Raw genomic sequence first — 17170 nt, 5'->3', positions numbered from 1 at the left:
TGAGAATTGGGATTACCCTTGTCTTCACTAATGGCATGGCGTACCCCTCCCACAGCGTGCATGCATGCACACACTCCCTCCCTCCCTCCCTCCCTAATTTAGCAAGGTATCCGAGCCCACGTGTGACTTGCTCATGAGCAGCCCCAATACTTTTACAAGACAACTCATGCGCTTGAGGACCACGCGGGATCAGGGCCATCCCCAGGTGCAACTGAGAGCAGAAACTGCTCCTTGGTGCCAAGCACCACCGCCTGGGGGCTGCTCGAGCTGAAAGGGTCAAACCATTTACAACACACCTTTTGCAGAAAGCGTGTTAGATCTGCAGCGAAACAAGGCAGACTCTAGTCTCTTGTCTACAACACATGTACAGCATTGTGCTTGGCACAGCAGAGCCCTTATCTCAGCTGGGCCCTCTAGCTGCCACTGTGATACAAAGAATACAAAGAAATGATTCTGTACCTCTTAGTAATGGGTGCAGCTGAACCAGGACTACTAGATCATTAATGGGAGAAATGCTAAAAAGCCACTGTCATAAATATAAAGGGAAGGGTAAACCCCTTTGAAATCCCTCCTGGCCAGGGGAAAGCTCCTCTCACCTGTAAAGGGTTAAAAAGCTAAAGGTAACCTCGCTGGCACCTGACCAAAATGACCAATGAGGAGACAAGATACTTTCAAAAGCTGGGAGGAGGGAGAGAAACAAAGGGTCTGGGTCTGTCTATATGCTGGTCTTTACCGGGGATAGACCAGGAATGGAGTCTTAGAACTTTTAGTAAGTAATCTAGCTAGGTATGTGTTAGATTATGATTTCTTTAAATGGCTGAGAAAATTGTGCTGAATAGAATAACTATTTCTGTCTGTGTATCTTTTTTGTAACTTAAGGTTTTGCCTAGAGGGGTTCTCTATGTTTTTGAATCTAATTACCCTGTAAGATATCTACCATCCTGATTTTACAGGGGGGATTTCTTTATTTCTATTTACTTCTATTTTTTATTAAAAGTCTTCTTGTAAAAAACTGAATGCTTTTTCATTGTTCTCAGATCCAAGGGTTTGGGTCTGTGGTCACCTATGCAAATTGGTGAGGCTTTTTATCCAACATTTCCCAGGAAAGGGGGGGTGCAAGTGTTGGGAGGATTGTTCATTGTTCTTAAGATCCAAGGGTCTGGGTCTGTAGTCACCTAGGCAAATTGGTGAGGCTTTTTACCAAACCTTGTCCAGGAAGTGGGGTGCAAGGTTTTGGGAAGTATTTTGGGGGGAAGGACGCGTCCAAACAGCTCTTCCCCAGTAACCAGTATTAGTTTGGTGGTGGTAGCGACCAGTCCAAGGACAACGGGTGGAATATTTTGTACCTTGGGGAAGTTTTGACCTAAGCTGGTAAAGATAAGCTTACGAGGTTTTTCATGCAGGTCCCCACATCTGTACCCTAGAGTTCAGAGTGGGGGAGGAACCTTGACAGCCACAGAGCAGACAAGGTCTAACAGACTTCAGTGCTCGGAAGGGGCTTTCCCTGCTATTCGGATGCATTCCACTGATCAAGTTGCAGTGGGGGAGGTTTAGATTGGATATTAGGAAAAACTTTTTCACTAAGAGGGTGGTGAAACACTGGAATGCGTTACCTAGGGAGGTGGTAGAATCTCCTTCCTTAGAGGTTTTTAAGGTCAGGCTTGACAAAGCCCTGGCTGGGATGATTTAACTGGGAATTGGTCCTGCTTTGAGCAGGGGGTTAGACTAGATGACCTTCTGGGGTCCCTTCCAACCCTGATATTCTATGATTCTATGATCCTAACTGCACCCTTTTCTCCTGCCTTGCTCTTTGCGCTCTTCAGATAAATGGATTGTATCCCTCCGCTCCTAACCTCAGGCTTCACGTAGCCGAGTGGCAGACATTTTCCTCTTTTAGCCTTTCCTAACTAGTCAACCCCTCCAGCTCCTTCCTGGCTTTGGCTAGTATTATTATTGGTTATTATTTGTATTGCAGTGGCACCCAAGAGCCTGTCATGGACAGGGACCGCTTTGGTTTCGGCACAACTCCCCCCATCTTTCTATTTTTTGACATCTTCCCGGTAATGCAATATGCCAGCCATGGTCTTGCCACCGCCCAACAGGAGCAGCCTGCCCCAGATTTATAGAATTAAAGGCCATCTAGTCTGACCTCCTACGTAACAAAAAGCCAGGGGACCTCACCCAGTGATTTCTACATCAAGCCCATAACTTGTGGTTGAGCTAGAGCACATCTTTCAGAGAGATCTCCAGTCTTCACTTAAGGAGTTCAACTGATGGCGAATCCACCATGTTGCTAGGTAAACTGCTCCTATGGTTCATCCCCTTACGGTTCAAAACAGTGTGCCTCATTTCTAGTCTGAATTTGTCTAGCTTCAGTTTCCAATGGCTGGCTCTCTCTCCTGCTAGATTAAAGAGTCTTCTACCATCAGAAATCAAGCCATTTGTTTAACTCTCAGTTAGAGCAGTCAATAAACCTCTATTTAATTTCCATGGCTGTTGTGGATTTCATAAACAATGGAGCTTGTGGCGTGATAAACAGAAAATAGGCATGAAACACACGAAAAGCACGTTCCCACCAGCTCTTTTCTTATGGGGCAACAGGACAGAGGGTGAGCAGCCAAGGGCTGAGTGTGGACTTAGAAAGCATCCCCACTTTGAGGGGGTAATAGTTTAAGTACTAAGGGATTAACTTATTAGTGGGGTGATTCAGCTCATTAGCTGGAAACACTTAAAGGAGAGGCAGGAAGAGGGAGGGGGAGGCCAGAGAAGTGAGATCCCCCTCCCCCGGTAATAGGTAAAGGCTTGGGGAAAAGCCTTATGCTAAGGGGAACAAACGTTTCTAAAGCACGTTGCACAAAAAGCGCTGGGTACTGGTGTGCCAGAGGACTGCTGGCAGCAAGAATCCAGGGAGAGGGAATCCCACTCTGTGACAGGCTAGCACAGGGAAGTGGATGGTATGAAGCCACAGATCTGGTGGAGGTGGGGATGAGAGGGCAGGAGACCTGAGCTGGAGCCAGCTGGCATCTCCCTCAAACTGAGTCCCCCCGCCCCCCCCCCCCCGCACCAGACCATTGCATATAACAGGGGAGGAGGCAACAGAGAACACAGGCCTGTAGGAGATCGGGGCCTGGATCTCCCTGAGAGAACAGTGTTGCCTTTCCAGGAGTGAGACCTGCAAGGCAGCCCAGGGGATTGAGTCATATCTTCTATCCAAACTCAAGGAACACGTGTGTCTAAGGGCTGTCTTCACTGCAGAGTTAACTCAGGCTCTTATGCAGGGGTTGTCCCAACCCCCTCTGGACACAATAAAGCCTCCCGACCTGCATTTGGTGGTGCTTTCTACCTGGGTTAGCTGGCCCAACTGAGGATCTGGAGCCTGGGTGATGCTTTCACTAGGGCTGGTAACCTGCCCACTTTGCAGTGAGGATGCAGGCTAAATCCTTCGAATGCCAATGGTCCTCCAATCCCTTCCCACAATTCCCCCATGGGACCAAGTTACTTCACTGGGGAAGAACCACGGAGCAGCTCAGAGTACTGCAGCACAAAACCCCCGGGATGTGGCCCCAGTCACCCCCGGGTAGCACAGCACCAGTGAGGACACAGTTACTGGTGTATGACTTTGCAGTGTGACTGCTCCGGCCCGGGCTAGGCTAACCTGAGTTCACTCTGCCGTGAAGAAACATCCTAAATCCCCTAGACTGCTTTGAAAGTCTTAAGCGAGGGTTCTGCCCAGCAGCTTTTATGGCCTGAAGTGCAGGGGAGGTCTGGGCACATAGGGATTGTGGGGAAAGGCCCCTTTTCCTTTGACTCCAAGCTCTCTGGGGGGGGAGGGGGGGTTATGTCTTTGTACAGTACCCAGCACAACGGGGTCCCTGCTCAACTAGCGCTTCTAGGCACTGCCGCAACACACCAATAAATACATGGTTTTGATTTGCCTCGGGGGAGACTTTGGCACGTACTCAGGGGGAAGAGTCGTAGGTTCCTAGGCTAGCCAAGAAGATTGCGATCATCTGCTCTCACCTCCTAGTCACCCCAATGAAGGTCCGTCCCCATGCTCTTGAGATGACACCAGCAGGGGCAGCCGAAGCGCTGAAGCAGGAGGGTGAGATGTAAAGGCTGAAGGAAAATGGCTAGGAAAAGCCATGAAAAACACCAAGGACCCCCCTCCCCCCCCCCTTTTTTTTTTTCTGTAGATGGATTTCTGGAAGAGGGCACGTTACAGATGCAGAAGTTTATGTCACCGCAATGTTTTTAATTTCAGAGGGAAAGGGGAAGGGAGGAAGCAGCAACATGGTCACTGACCCTGGAAGGCCCAGAGCAGGCATTCCCCACAAGGATGGTTTATCTCACACACACACACAGCGTGGCTCTGACCGAGGGAAGCCAGGTGAACTCTAACATTAACACAGCCCCACCTGAAAGGCAAACAGTGAGTCAGTCTCTCTCCCGTCAGGCTGTGTGAGATCAGGAGAGTCAGACACAAACACATGCACCCAGGGCTGTGTTAAGCCTTATGGGTCACACCTAAAAGGGGGGGAGCACAGGCTCCCAGGCAACGAGCTCAAATAATCCTCAAGGTGCTAACCTGCCTCTACCTGGGCAAGAAGGTGGGTTTTCAATCAATCAAGGCCTCCTCTCTACAACCGTTTACAACACAGCCATTATTGAACAGCAGTGACAAATTCCAGGTTAATGTTAGAATGCCAGTGAGCTACTTGGAGAAGGAGAAAGTGTCGATCTTATACTCTGTTGAATACCCTTGTAGAAAGAGACACGGTGTATGGAGAATAAACGAACCCACGGGGCCTGTCCTGCCCTTCTGACTCACGTGAGCAGTCCCACTGACTCCGGTGGAAACATGCACATGAGGAAGGCCAGCAGGATGCACCCATCATGCACTGGGCCAGATTCACCAGCACTCACGGGTTCCTTTGAACCGGAGGGGCATCAACTTGGCGTAGCTGTTTCTGCCAGAGCAGCACAAAGCAGGCGAGGCATGCTGGTGACTCTGGCCCATCATCTTCATAACGATCATCCCCCGCACTGCTCATATAGCACTTTTCACCCCATCACAGTCAACCCCATTGCACCGGCGAGCAAAGTGAGACAGTTTAAGTGACTCCTTCAAGGACAGGTGGTGGGGTGAAATCTTGGCCCCATTAAAATCAATGGAAGTTTTGTCATTGACTTTGGTGGGGGCTGGGATTTTAACCCTGGAGTACCATACAGCTGCTGCTGGAAACTGGCCATGGAGCCAGCAGAACCAGCCCCAGTGCAGAGGATCCTCCAGCAGCACAGAGCCAATGTCCCGGCTCCTACCCACCTACACTCCCTGCTGCCAGTGAGAGGGCAAGGACAGAGCTAAGGGGGCCTGGCATGTGCCCTGCGCCGTGCCGATCCCCAGCTACCATTTCAGCTTGTTGGCAGCACATTTCATGGGGTCCAGCTCCACACACGGCTACTCCAGAATGAGGCTCAGGATATGCTACCTTTGCACCACCTGGCGCCACCCTATGCAACGGGCTTCTTGGGATCTAGCCCAGCAGAGTCAACGGCAGCACTGGTAGCAGAACCCAGAACTCATGTGTCCTGGTCCCATACGCGACACAGCGGACCACCCTGCCTCCATCAGCTCAGCGCAGCCACCAAACCCGCCAAGTAACAAAATCCCATGGTGCACCAGAGCTCTGATCTGCGGTGATTTATATTACAGTGATGCCTAGGGCTTCAGCTGAGACAGGGCTGCAGTGCGCTCGGTGCTGTACAGCCAGACAGGAAGAGCCAGTCCCTGCACCAGAGAGCTACACAGACAAGAGTCAGGTTTCAGAGTAACAGCCGTGTTAGTCTGTATTCGCAAAAAGAAAAGGAGGACTTGTGGCACCTTAGAGACTAACCAATTTATTTGAGCATAAGCTTTTGTGAGCTACAGCTCACTTCATTGGATGCACAGAACAGACAAGAGTGGCAAAGGAAAGCGAGAAGAGCCCAGGCACAGCTTTCGCTATGGAGCAGGGATCGCACGCTGTCCCCGGCTGTCTTTTAAAATCCCTTTCTACCCGCCACTTTAGATGTGTCCACGTGCAAACAGCTCGCTGGGAGCACAGTCCCCAATTGCGCTTCCCTTTAAAGCAGTGGTCCCCAAACTTTACAGCGTCGTGCCCCCCCCCCTCCAGCCAGGGCTGGGAGCAGGGACGCGGCTCTGGTGGAGGGGAGGGGGATGCGGATGCGGACAGGGGTAAAGGAGTTGAGGCTGGGGGCGAGGCAGGAACAGAGCCGCAGCTGGGGTTGGGAGTGGAGTCCCGACCAGGAGCCAAGGCTGGGGGGTGGGGCCAGGAACGGAACTGAGGCTGGGGGCAGGGCCAGGGCCAGGGCCACGACTTGGGGAGAGAGTGGAGCAGAGCGGGGCTGGGTGGAGCGCCTTCCCTACCCCGTGCCTGGACTGGGCTCTGCGGCACCCCCAAAATGTTCCTCTGTGCTCTCCTGGGGTGGGGGGATGCCCCACAGTTTGGGGACCTCTGCTTTCAAGGGTTGACAAGTCTGGGTGGCATCAGAGAATCCTACAGGTCAAGATTTCAAAATAAAGTAAGATTTTGTAGCATTCCCTTCTCAGCTACAAGTGTACGTAGGATCATGTCTCAGAAACTAGCTCCTGGGGGCAGGGACTGTCCTTTTGTTCTGTGTTTGCACAGTGCCCAGCAGAATGGGCTCCTGGTCCGTGACGAGGGCTGCTGGGTGCTACTGCACTACAAATAACCAATAAAGAATATGGGAGGGAAACAGAGCCCAGAGTCAGGGTGCTGGGGAAAGAGAAAATGTCTCCATCAGGACATGTGGACACTTGTGGGCACTGAGCAACCTGGGTCTCAATTCAACTGAGGTCAATGGAGCTGGGCTGGCTTACCCCAGGACAGGGATAGGGGGATAGGGGGATTCCCTGGACAGTTCTACAGCTTCCCCGTTGTAGTCTCCAGTGTAGGGAGCATGTTGTGGATGCGGCAAAGGAGCATGCCCAAACTGCTACAGTGCTTTGGCTATTATTGGCTACGTCAAACAGACCCTGGGCCAATGGCAACTAAGTGTAAGTTAGAGCAGCCCTGAGACTGCTCTAATTTACGCCGGGAGGGGGTGTGTGACCTCAGAACACAGGGAGGCAAAAAGTTGACTTAAAGTCATATTTGCTCCCCTCCCCTCCCCTCCATTTCTGTATTAAGTGGAACTTGGGCAGAGCTAAGAATCAGGCCCAGAGCCTTTAAAGCATTTTGGGTCCTTCTGGATGAAAGGTGCTACGTACTGGTGCGATGGGGCATCTGCCCCACGCTGGCCAGTAAAGGGTTAATACAGCCCTAGGGAGCCTGCATGAAAAGCAGCCAATAGGAGAGGGGCTGTGAGGAATGTCCAATCAGGTCCCATATAAAAAAAGTCTCAGGGCACAGCAGGGTCAGTAGCTGTCTGGAGCTTGAGGAGGGTGGACTATGTCTGGAGTGGGCTGTAACCCTGTAGCACCTTGGACAGAGCAGTGCAGACAGGAGTCTGGGGAAAAGAGAAGGAGCTCCGGCCAGGCTGCTGAGACTGAGGAGGGTGCTGTGGCCGTGGGGAAGTGACCCAGGGAAATGCAGTGATAGCAGAGGCAAAGGAACGCAGTAAGTAATTGCAGTTCGGAGTGTCCCTGGGCTGGGTGGGTGGGCCCAGGTCCCCTGCACTCGCCACTGGGGAAGTAGCTGGACTAGGAGCTAAAACTTCTCCCAGAAGAGGGGGGTGGGGGGACACATTAATAGTGACATAGCCAGAAGGCTGAGCCACAAAGAGGATGCTGCAGTTCCTGAGGCTGCGAGAGGGACCGCAGGCAGATGCAGCGACGGTGTGCAAGCTGTGGACAGGGGGTGCTGGCCTTGAGCGAATACCCAGAGAGATCAGGAGATGCCGGACTAGCAGTGAATGACACGCCCCATGAGAAGAGGTAAAAGAAGGAACTATTTATAGTGACAGAGCCACACCCTAGAAGCAACTGTCTTCAATGGAGCCATGCCACTGTATGCCCGGTGAGTGCCTGGCCCTTGGCCTTTCAAGTCCATTATGAAAAACAAACTTATCGGAGCAAACGGATGTGCTATATTTAGTGCTTCGTGGCATGACTGTTTCCTACAGAAAAGCATCTGCACGATTCCTCTTCTTTCCCCGGTGCTGAGCGGTGGTTTTTCCTCCCACCATTATTTCAATGACAATTAAGCCAGAAACCATCCTCCTTGAGTTTTTCTGCCAGTCTGATATCGGGATGCGCTCAGCAAACCACCCTACGAAACTGGCTTCTCAATTGGTTACTGTCCCCTTGTAAATATATCCCGAAGCGGAGTATTGCCCTGGATTCAAGCAGGGGTCTGCTTCAAAGCCATCTGTCTGCGGGGGGGAGGGGAGGGGGAAATAACCGGGCAAGGTTCAGCGCAGACTGCATGCCAAGACCGCTTTCCACCAACAAGGTGTTACAAGAAACAGACCATTCCAGTTCCTCTGCCAAGCTGGATCATCCCAGAAGGGTCCAGCTCAGGGAGCCCTGGGTAAAGCAGCGGCAGTATCTCAGGCTGTCAGACAGGCGGATCCTTCTCTGGCCCCCGAGCACCAAGCCCTCTGCTGCGGGAAGGGGAGATGGGAAGAAGCCTCCTATGCTGCTAAGGCAGAACTGTCAGGGTGTCTCTCCACTGTAGTTTACGCAGGGGTCACCCCAAGCCCCTGTTCTGCCCACGCAAAACCCCCTCTCACCTGAGGTTGGTGGTGCTTTGACCCAGGCGAGCTGGCCTGGGGGAGGGTATAGGCCACAGCTCAGGTGCTGCTTTCACTCCGGCCGGTAACCCACCCACTGTGCGGTGAGGACGCAGGCTAAATCACGTGAGTGCCGATAGCCCTCCAATGCCTTCCCACCGTTCCCCCTTGAAGGACAGACGAGTCCTCGACAATTCACTGGGAAAGCGACTCCGCAAACTGCAGCACCAAGACCCTGGGATATACCCGCAGGCATCCTAGGGACCCGGGGGGGGGGGGGGGGGGCGGGGAGTGCAGTATTGGTGAGCACAGTAACTTGGGTAGGGCTTCGCAGGGGGGCTGCTCCCACCTATCATCCCAGATAATGCTGCAGGGACCACACACCCGGTGACTGATAACACACGAGGATCCATTATACACATGGGAAAGGCGGCTGCTCCTCTTTCGCAGTGGTCCCTGCCCAATACCACCAAAGAGAAGCCCGTATAGCTCCTGAATACCACCCCTTAGCAGCATTCATTATTACTTGGCCCCAACTGGCATCAGGGCCCCACTGTGCTAGGCACAGTACAGACCACAGCAAGAAATACTCCCTGCCTCACAGAATTACAATCTACATAGACAAACGGTGGGAGGGGAAACTGAGGCACAGAGCAGGGACGTGACTTGCCCAAGATTCACCAGCAGGTCAGTGGCAGAGATAGGATTAAAACCCAGATCTCAATTCCTAATCCAGTGCGCGCTCTACCACACAATGTTGTCTCTCTCTCTCTATCACAGCCTCTACCTGATGGCTCTAATCACTTAGCATCCCACTGAACTAGTAGCCCTAATTCCAACCTCTGTCTGGACCATTTGCTTATAGGTAACCTCCCTGCACTTGCTATCTCTTCACTGTTGCCCCTTCCTGAAGTCACTAGAGGAAGAGCCCATAAACCTCACAAGCCCCAGTTTCAGCTGCTGCACCTTCCTACTGCAACTCCAGCCTGGTATCTCTGCCTGGGAGCCCATAAAGCCCAGCTCCACCCCACTCCATCCACAGCGGCTCTCACTGAGCCATTGCTGCCCCTAAAGTTACAGTTGTGGGGAGTCCATACAACTCTGCTCCAGCTGGGGCAGACACCGCTGCTGTCTCTGCACCACAGCCTTTGCCCGATGGACAGGGAGCAGTTCTTAGTAGCTCTTCCTAAGGGAATGGAGGCCAGGTCTGAGAGGCTTCTGCAACTGGCTTTAACTGATGAACCCCTCCATCCCTGGGCCCTTGTTGGTTCATTTTTTCCTCTGTCTGATGGTTCCTTTCCCTGCCCTCTCTAGCTCTATGAGATTCCCTGGCTGAAGGGCGACACCTGTTTGCTTTGCAATCTGCTCAGAGGCTGGAGTTCTCTGGTGTGTTTTGAAACCATTCACCCTTATTCATGGGGTGTTGACGAATTTGTGAATTCCTTTGGATTCAGTCCACGATCCATGGGAGAGGGGGTGTTGTCATCTTTATTTCTAGACTAGTGAAATGATTTAGATCCTAATCTTGCAAACACATAAGTACAAACTAAACTTTAAGCCAGTGACTAATCCCATTGAGTTCAGTGGGTCCAACCATACGCACAAAGTGCAGTGTGTGCTTAAGGGCTGGCAGGCTCATGACTGGCCATTTCAGGGACATATTGGTTTAATTCAGGCTAGCAAAATCATCAAGAAAACTTAATAGCCCAGGCACAAGATAAACTTGCCTGTCCTTACCCCAACAAGGACAAAACAACCTGTATAAATAAAAGTTACTCAACTAGGTGAGCAAATACAAATTTCAGCTCCAAAAGGAGATGGGAAAGGGTCAGATGGAGGGATCAGAAACGTCTGGGCTAATGTTTTCCAAGTGATAGTATTTCTGAGGGCCCCAGCGTGATGCACTTTAGGGAGGTGTGGTTTTCAGAAAGTGTTGAGCACCTCCCCTCTGAAAATCAGGGCCCTGTACGGCGTCTGAAGTCAGGCATCCAGAAACGGAGGCATCCAAAATTGCTAGTCACTTTTGAAAATCTTGGCCTAGATACATTTGGATCTGCTACTGATTCCGACCCTCTACATGAAGACCTGCAAGTTCCGTGCAGCCCAGCCCACCCAGTGCAAACAGGACCTGTTTTTAAGGTCACTTTAGAAAAACACACTCACAGTGAACTGCGTGGTACTTTGCTTGTGTACCTCAGAAGAAAATCGTGGAGAGAGGACACTAGAGTTGGCAAATGGATGAAGTGAGCTGTAGCTCACGAAAGCTCATGCTCAAATAAATTGGTTAGTCTCTAAGGTGCCACAAGTACTCCTTTTCTTTTTGCCGTCTAAAAGGTCATTTTTCGGGCTTAGCAACCTCAACAACGTCCCTAAAGGTTTCTGTCGTTGGTATCCGATGTACAAAGAAACAACGCAGAAATCTTGGTCAAAGCAATTAACCAGAGAGAGAGCCACAACCGCCTACGTGCTATGAGCGCACCGCGCTCCACTGAGACCAGCTGCTGGTCAAGCAGAGAACAAGGGAAGGAAAAAAGAAGCAAGAAGAAGAAAGGTCCCTCTGACAGCAAAGCCTCTCTTGACACTGGTGTCCACTTCCTCCCACCCACACTCTCCACAGACCTGCATTTGGAAAGCACATGCATTATTTACGGCCGAGGCCAATGCCAAGTGCTTTGGGGGCTGTTCCAAAGCCCAGCAATGGAAAGACTCTAATTGACTTCCTGGGGCTGAGATCAGGCTCTGAGGATATACACCGAACACCAGCTGCCTCTAAGCCACATTTCTGAAGGTTAGTTGTTTTGATATTTGCAACCACAGACCCATTAATAACAATGCTACATAGATATCATTAACACTTTTCAGCTATAGATCTCAAAGTGCTTTAAAAAGCAAGGAAGTGTCATCATCACCCCCCTCCCCTTCCTATCCCCACCAGGGCATTGGCAGAGCCCGGAATAGAATCCAGGTATCTTGAGTCCCAGTCTAGTACTCTGACCACTGGCTATAGCTGCCTCATTAATTCACTGCAGGACTTTCCTGACGCCAGGTTTCATACTGACAAAACACAGCTTGATCCCCAGTCCTCATAAAGTGCCCTTTGCATTGTTACACCCTAGGGGAACCCTCCAATGGCACAAATCCTTCTCTCTGCCCTCTTCAACATTGGAAAGCAGGCCCATTCTGTTCTCCATTTGATCCTCAGCCAGTGAAATGGTCCCTAGGGAACCGCCAGCTGGTACAATTTAGAGCAGCCCTTAGGTTGCTCTATGTTACACTGGGGGCCACCATTTCGATTGGACTGTGGATTGAGGGAGGCATAAAAGGTGGCTTAGAGCCATCTTTTCCTACTTCTATCCCTGAGCTGAGCCCACCAATTCATAGAAAATGGTACATTTTTACTGATTCCTAGAACATCTTTTCCCCTCACTTTGTGAATTTAGCACTTGTGAACGATGCCTATTGACCAGGCATGGTTTTAGCGTGGGATCATTTGCACCCAGAGAAATCATGAAACCAGGCAAACATACTCCTAACTGGGACCTCCCCTCCGCACTAGGCCTGGAGAAGTGTGTGTACTGTGCCCAGGAAGAAACAGTTGGAAGCAGGCTAGAGTCAGCTTAGCCAGATACACGGGTAGGAGCACAAAATAGCAATCTTCTTAAACATTGCAGGACTTGAGGCAGTTGATGTCTTCAATAGCATGCAACAAAGTCAGGCAGAGAGGTCAAGTTATGACACAATTTTGCAGAAAGTTGAAGAGTACTGTATACCTAAAAAGAATGAAACATTTGAAAGGTCTAAGTTTCACCTTAGAAGACAAAGGAAGGAGAGTCCATTGAAGAATTCCTAACAGAGCTGAAGCTAATGAGCCAAACCTGCAACTATGACCAGTTAACTGACGCAGTTATAAGGGATCCAATTGTAATAGGAATCAGAGATCCAAAGCTGCAAAAAAGACTAATGGAAGATATGGATCTCACTTTGGAGAAAGGAGCACGACCTGTGTCAGGCAGCAGAAATCACTCGCAACAGAATAAAAATAATGGAAGGAAAATAGGACATGGTTACTCTCGATAGAGTGACAAGAGGGGAAAAAAAAAAAACCCTGGCAAACACTAAGTCAGTACAAAAAATACAGAGGAGCAATGCACACGAGTTTGCAAGGAACAGTTTCAAGGACTGCATGAAATGTGGACACAAACACCGACTTCAACAGTGCCCAGCTGTTGGTAAGCACTGCAATATTTGTAAGAAATACAATCGTTTTGCCAAAGTCTGCAACCAGGATCAGAAGAGGAAGCAAGGCAGGTATGCTGATACAGTAATCCAGGAAGCTGACACAGCAACACAGAAAGGAGCTCTATCTAGGAGCTGTATCTGAAGTGGAAGGAACAGATGAATGGACAATTTCTTTAGAGACTAATGGGCTCTTACAAGCTACAGATTGGACACCAGTACTCAGGTAAATGTTGTTTCAGATATTAGTGTTAAACGGCTGAATTAAAAACCAGGGAACATGGTGAGCAAACAGGACAAAGCGAAAGCTTATAAAGGAGAACACATTCCTATGAGGTACATGAGTACTAGAAGCGAAGGTAAAAGATCAAATAGAATAGATCAACTTTGTGATAGTTCAAAGGAATAAACCACCTATATTGGGTCTAAAACACACCAAGGCCCTGGGCTAGTCCAAAGATAGAGGAGAAAAGGGACATATTGTCCAGAACATTTGATAAAACTAGTCAAAACAGAGGTGGAGTCAGACATAGTGCAAGTCAACTAGCTAAAAAAGAATTGTCCAGTCTCAGAAAGGAAGTGCAATGAATTTGCTGCAGCTACTGCTAATGATGAAACTTAATGGAGGGTAATTAAGGCTAATTACCTCAGGATGGCCAGGACATTACATACCAACTCCGTATTTCCAGTTCAAAGCAGAACGGTTAGTGATGACATATTGTTTAGAGGAAATAGAACAGTAGTGTCGAAAATGTTACACGCTGACATGCTCACAAGAATACAGGAAGGTCACTTGGGCCTGTAGAAATGTAAACACAGGGCCTGAGAGTTACTGTGTTGGCCACAAGCAAACAATGAGATACAGAAAGCTGTTAAAATGGGTCAAACGTCAAGAATACCAACCTAAACAGAAAAAAGAGCCTATTTTGATAAACAACAAACTGTTAAGGGCATGGTCTAAAGTTGGTGTGGATTTATTTACATATGCAAGTAAAGACTATGTTTTGGATTATTAGTCTCATTATCCAGAGGTTGTTTTATTAAAAAATACCACATCAAAACATGTAATAATGGGCATGAAAACTATATTTTCCAGGCACGGAATCCCTGAAGTGATCATGTCTGGTAACAGTCCACAGTTTGATGGATGTGAATTTAAAAGATTGGCTAGAGAGCACGGGGTTTAAGCATGTAGCTTCAAGTCCCAGGTATCCTCAGTCAATCCAACCGTCTTGTAGAGAATGGTGTTGAAATTGTTAAAGGGCCCCTGACTCAGGAACATATCTGGCTACACGGCGACACAGAGCAGCACCAATGAATCATGGACGGTCACCTGCAAAGTGACTTGGCAGGAAGTTGAGAACAAGACTCCCTAACTTAGGTATTGCCATTCAGGATCACTACTGAATTAGATGTGCATAAGCACCATCAGTGTAGAATTGAGGTGGGGGCACACCTAGTCCTTGTGCTGTCTGACATACGCCCCGGCAGCGTAGAGGTGGTCACAGGGGTGCAGGAACAAAACAGGAAAGTGACATTCCAGTGATGTCCCAGTGGCCCAGAAACTGTAAAACGCCACTGTGCCTTTACAAACCCTACCTAACCCTCACTACAGCCCTGTTAGAGAAGCATCCCTTCCCCTCCCCATTTTACAGAGAGGGTGGAGCTGAGGCATAGGGCCCAATCCTGCTTTCACTTGAGTCAATGGGAGCAAGCTTTAGCCCTAAAGGAGTGTCTGGCTCCCAGGCCTGTGCTCTGACCACCTGGCCATGCTTCTGTTTGGGGCAAGGACAGATCAGGGATGATCAGTGTGTCTCTGTTTACATGCAGGCCAGGCGGGTGCAAAGAGCCACAATGGGAGTGTGACGGGGTAACAGTTTGCGGTATTTCACTTAAATACAAGTTAACACTGTGCTGATGTGTTGAAATTTTGTTTGAAGGCTAGAATGTTATTGTGCTCAATGTAAGCTATTCATACAACATCACAAGGGTACACGGTGCTTTACAGTATGTTAAAAAGACACATCCATGACCTGAGAAGTTTACAATTTAAGATCGGCATTAGGCCCCATTCATCTCTGATTTAAGTCCGCTACATCAGTGAAGTTAACACAGGAATTAATCTAGCCGATACTGAATTTTGGGATTACAAAAATGGGGAGAGGACAAGTATGAAAGTTCATGAGATTGGATTGTGTTATGTACACATCTCCTTACAACAGGAGGTATTCTACCGTAATCATATCACACTGAGGGCATTTCAGGGGATGCTGTCAAGTTCAAAATCATTAAAATTTCTTCCCCGTGTTCCTGCAAGCATTCTTAAGGATGGAGCTGAACTCTAAAGATCTTGTTTACATCTCAGCAAGGCTCTTAAATGGTTGTCTCTAGACAGTTTCATGGCAGTTTCGCTGTTCTCTTAGCACTTCCTGCAGTCTTCGGGTCCGGGTTCCAAATGCTACAGGGGCAATGTTGAAATCAAAATAAAACAGGGCTAGACTGGCATTGAGATGGATCAATGGCTATGAACTCTCCTTTCACTTCTCTGCAGGCTATTCAGGACATGGAAACAAGTGTACAGGAGTAAGCCAGGGCTGTACACTCACTTCTTCCCTCCTGGGCAGAGTCTTGTCTCCATCACCCAACCTGCTGGCCAGCACAGGACAGGGTAGTGATGTGCTGCTCCAGTAAGCCAGGAGCAGATTACACCTCCTCCTGGAGCAAGGGAGAAGCAAGGAAGAAACTGGCTCCATGAGGAAGGATGGTTGAGTAGTTACTGTGCTAGCCTGGTACTTGCGAGATACAGGATCAATGCTCTACTCCGTCACACACTTCCTGTCTGACCCTGGGCAAGTCACTTAAGGCTCTTCGTGCCTGTTAAATCAGGATAATAGACTGCCCTACCTCACAGGGGTGTTGAGAGGATAAATACATAAAAGAGTGTGAGGTGCCCAGATACTATGGTGGTGAGAGCCACATAAGCAGACAAGATACATAAAATCCCTTTCTCCTGGGTTGTTTATTGGGCAGAGCAGCTGCACCCTTCCCCTTCCCAAGGGCTGGATCTTACTGGCCTAGCTCATTCTGCTTGCACTGAAGAACACTTATGAAGACACATCTGCATTTGGAGAAAAAAGGAAAGTTGACAGCAATGCATATAAGTTGGCAGCTAGGAATATTAGAAAATTGATAAATGAAGCAAAAGGACACAACAAGAAATCTATAGCCAGCAGAGTTAAGGACATTAAGGAAGAGCTTAAATACATTAGGAACAAAAGGAACCCTAACAATGGTATTGGTCTATTACTAGATGGAAATTATGTATGTGGGAAAATCCAGATGATATACTCATCATATGAGGATGATGAAATACTTTCCATTTCAGTAACTAAGAAGGATGTTAAACAGCAGTTCCTAAAGTTAGACATTTTTAAAAAATCAAGTCCAGATAACTTGCACCCAAGAGTATTAAAAGATCTGGCCAAGGAGCCTCTGGACTGCTAATGTTGATTTTCAATGAGTCTTAAGACACTGTGGAAATTCCAGAGGACTGGAAAAAAGTTAATATTGTGCCTATAATTTAAAAGAGTAAATGGGATGACCCAGGTAATTATAAACCTGTCAGCCCATAATCCCAGGCAAAATAATGGAAAGGCTGATTCAGGACTCTCTTAATAAAGAATTAAAGGAAGGTAACATAAATAAAGCCAATTTTTATGAAGAATACATCCTGTCAAAATAACAATCATTAGGGGGTGAGATTACAAGTTTGATAAAGTTAATCATGTCGATGTAATATGCTTAGACTTCTGGAAGGCATTTGATTTGCTACTGAACTAGACTTTGCTATAGGAAACTCGGACAAGTAGATGACCAGCAAAGGTGGACCCTGCAAAGCCTCACATGAGCAACCCTGATTCACAGGGCCTGATCCAAAGCCCTGCAAAGTCCATGGGAGACTTTCCACTGACTTCTCTGGGCACTGGTGCAGGCATGCAGGCAACGCCATTGACGTCAACAGAACATCTTGCATTAGCAGGCTCAAACCTGACCATCCCGGTGTTGAGTGGCCTCAAATCCCATTGACTTCAGTGGGACCTGAGCAGCGTCATATTAACGCCTAGGCAGACAAGGCCTAGGCCTAGGGCGGCAAATTTATAATAGCAGCCAGAGGCTGCTT

The 17170-nt window shown here is 48.9% G+C and overlaps 1 protein-coding gene across 7 annotated transcripts in view; it reads right to left on the bottom strand.

Moving 5' to 3' along the window:
- CAPN5 (calpain 5) overlaps positions 1-17170 on the bottom strand; it is a 148004-nt gene that overhangs the window by 62018 nt on the left and 68816 nt on the right. The window lies entirely within an intron of this gene.

This window comes from Lepidochelys kempii, chromosome 1 (assembly GCF_965140265.1).
Source record: "Lepidochelys kempii isolate rLepKem1 chromosome 1, rLepKem1.hap2, whole genome shotgun sequence".
Classification (NCBI taxonomy): domain Eukaryota; kingdom Metazoa; phylum Chordata; order Testudines; family Cheloniidae; genus Lepidochelys; species Lepidochelys kempii.
This window is presented reverse-complemented; position numbering and strand designations above follow the sequence as displayed.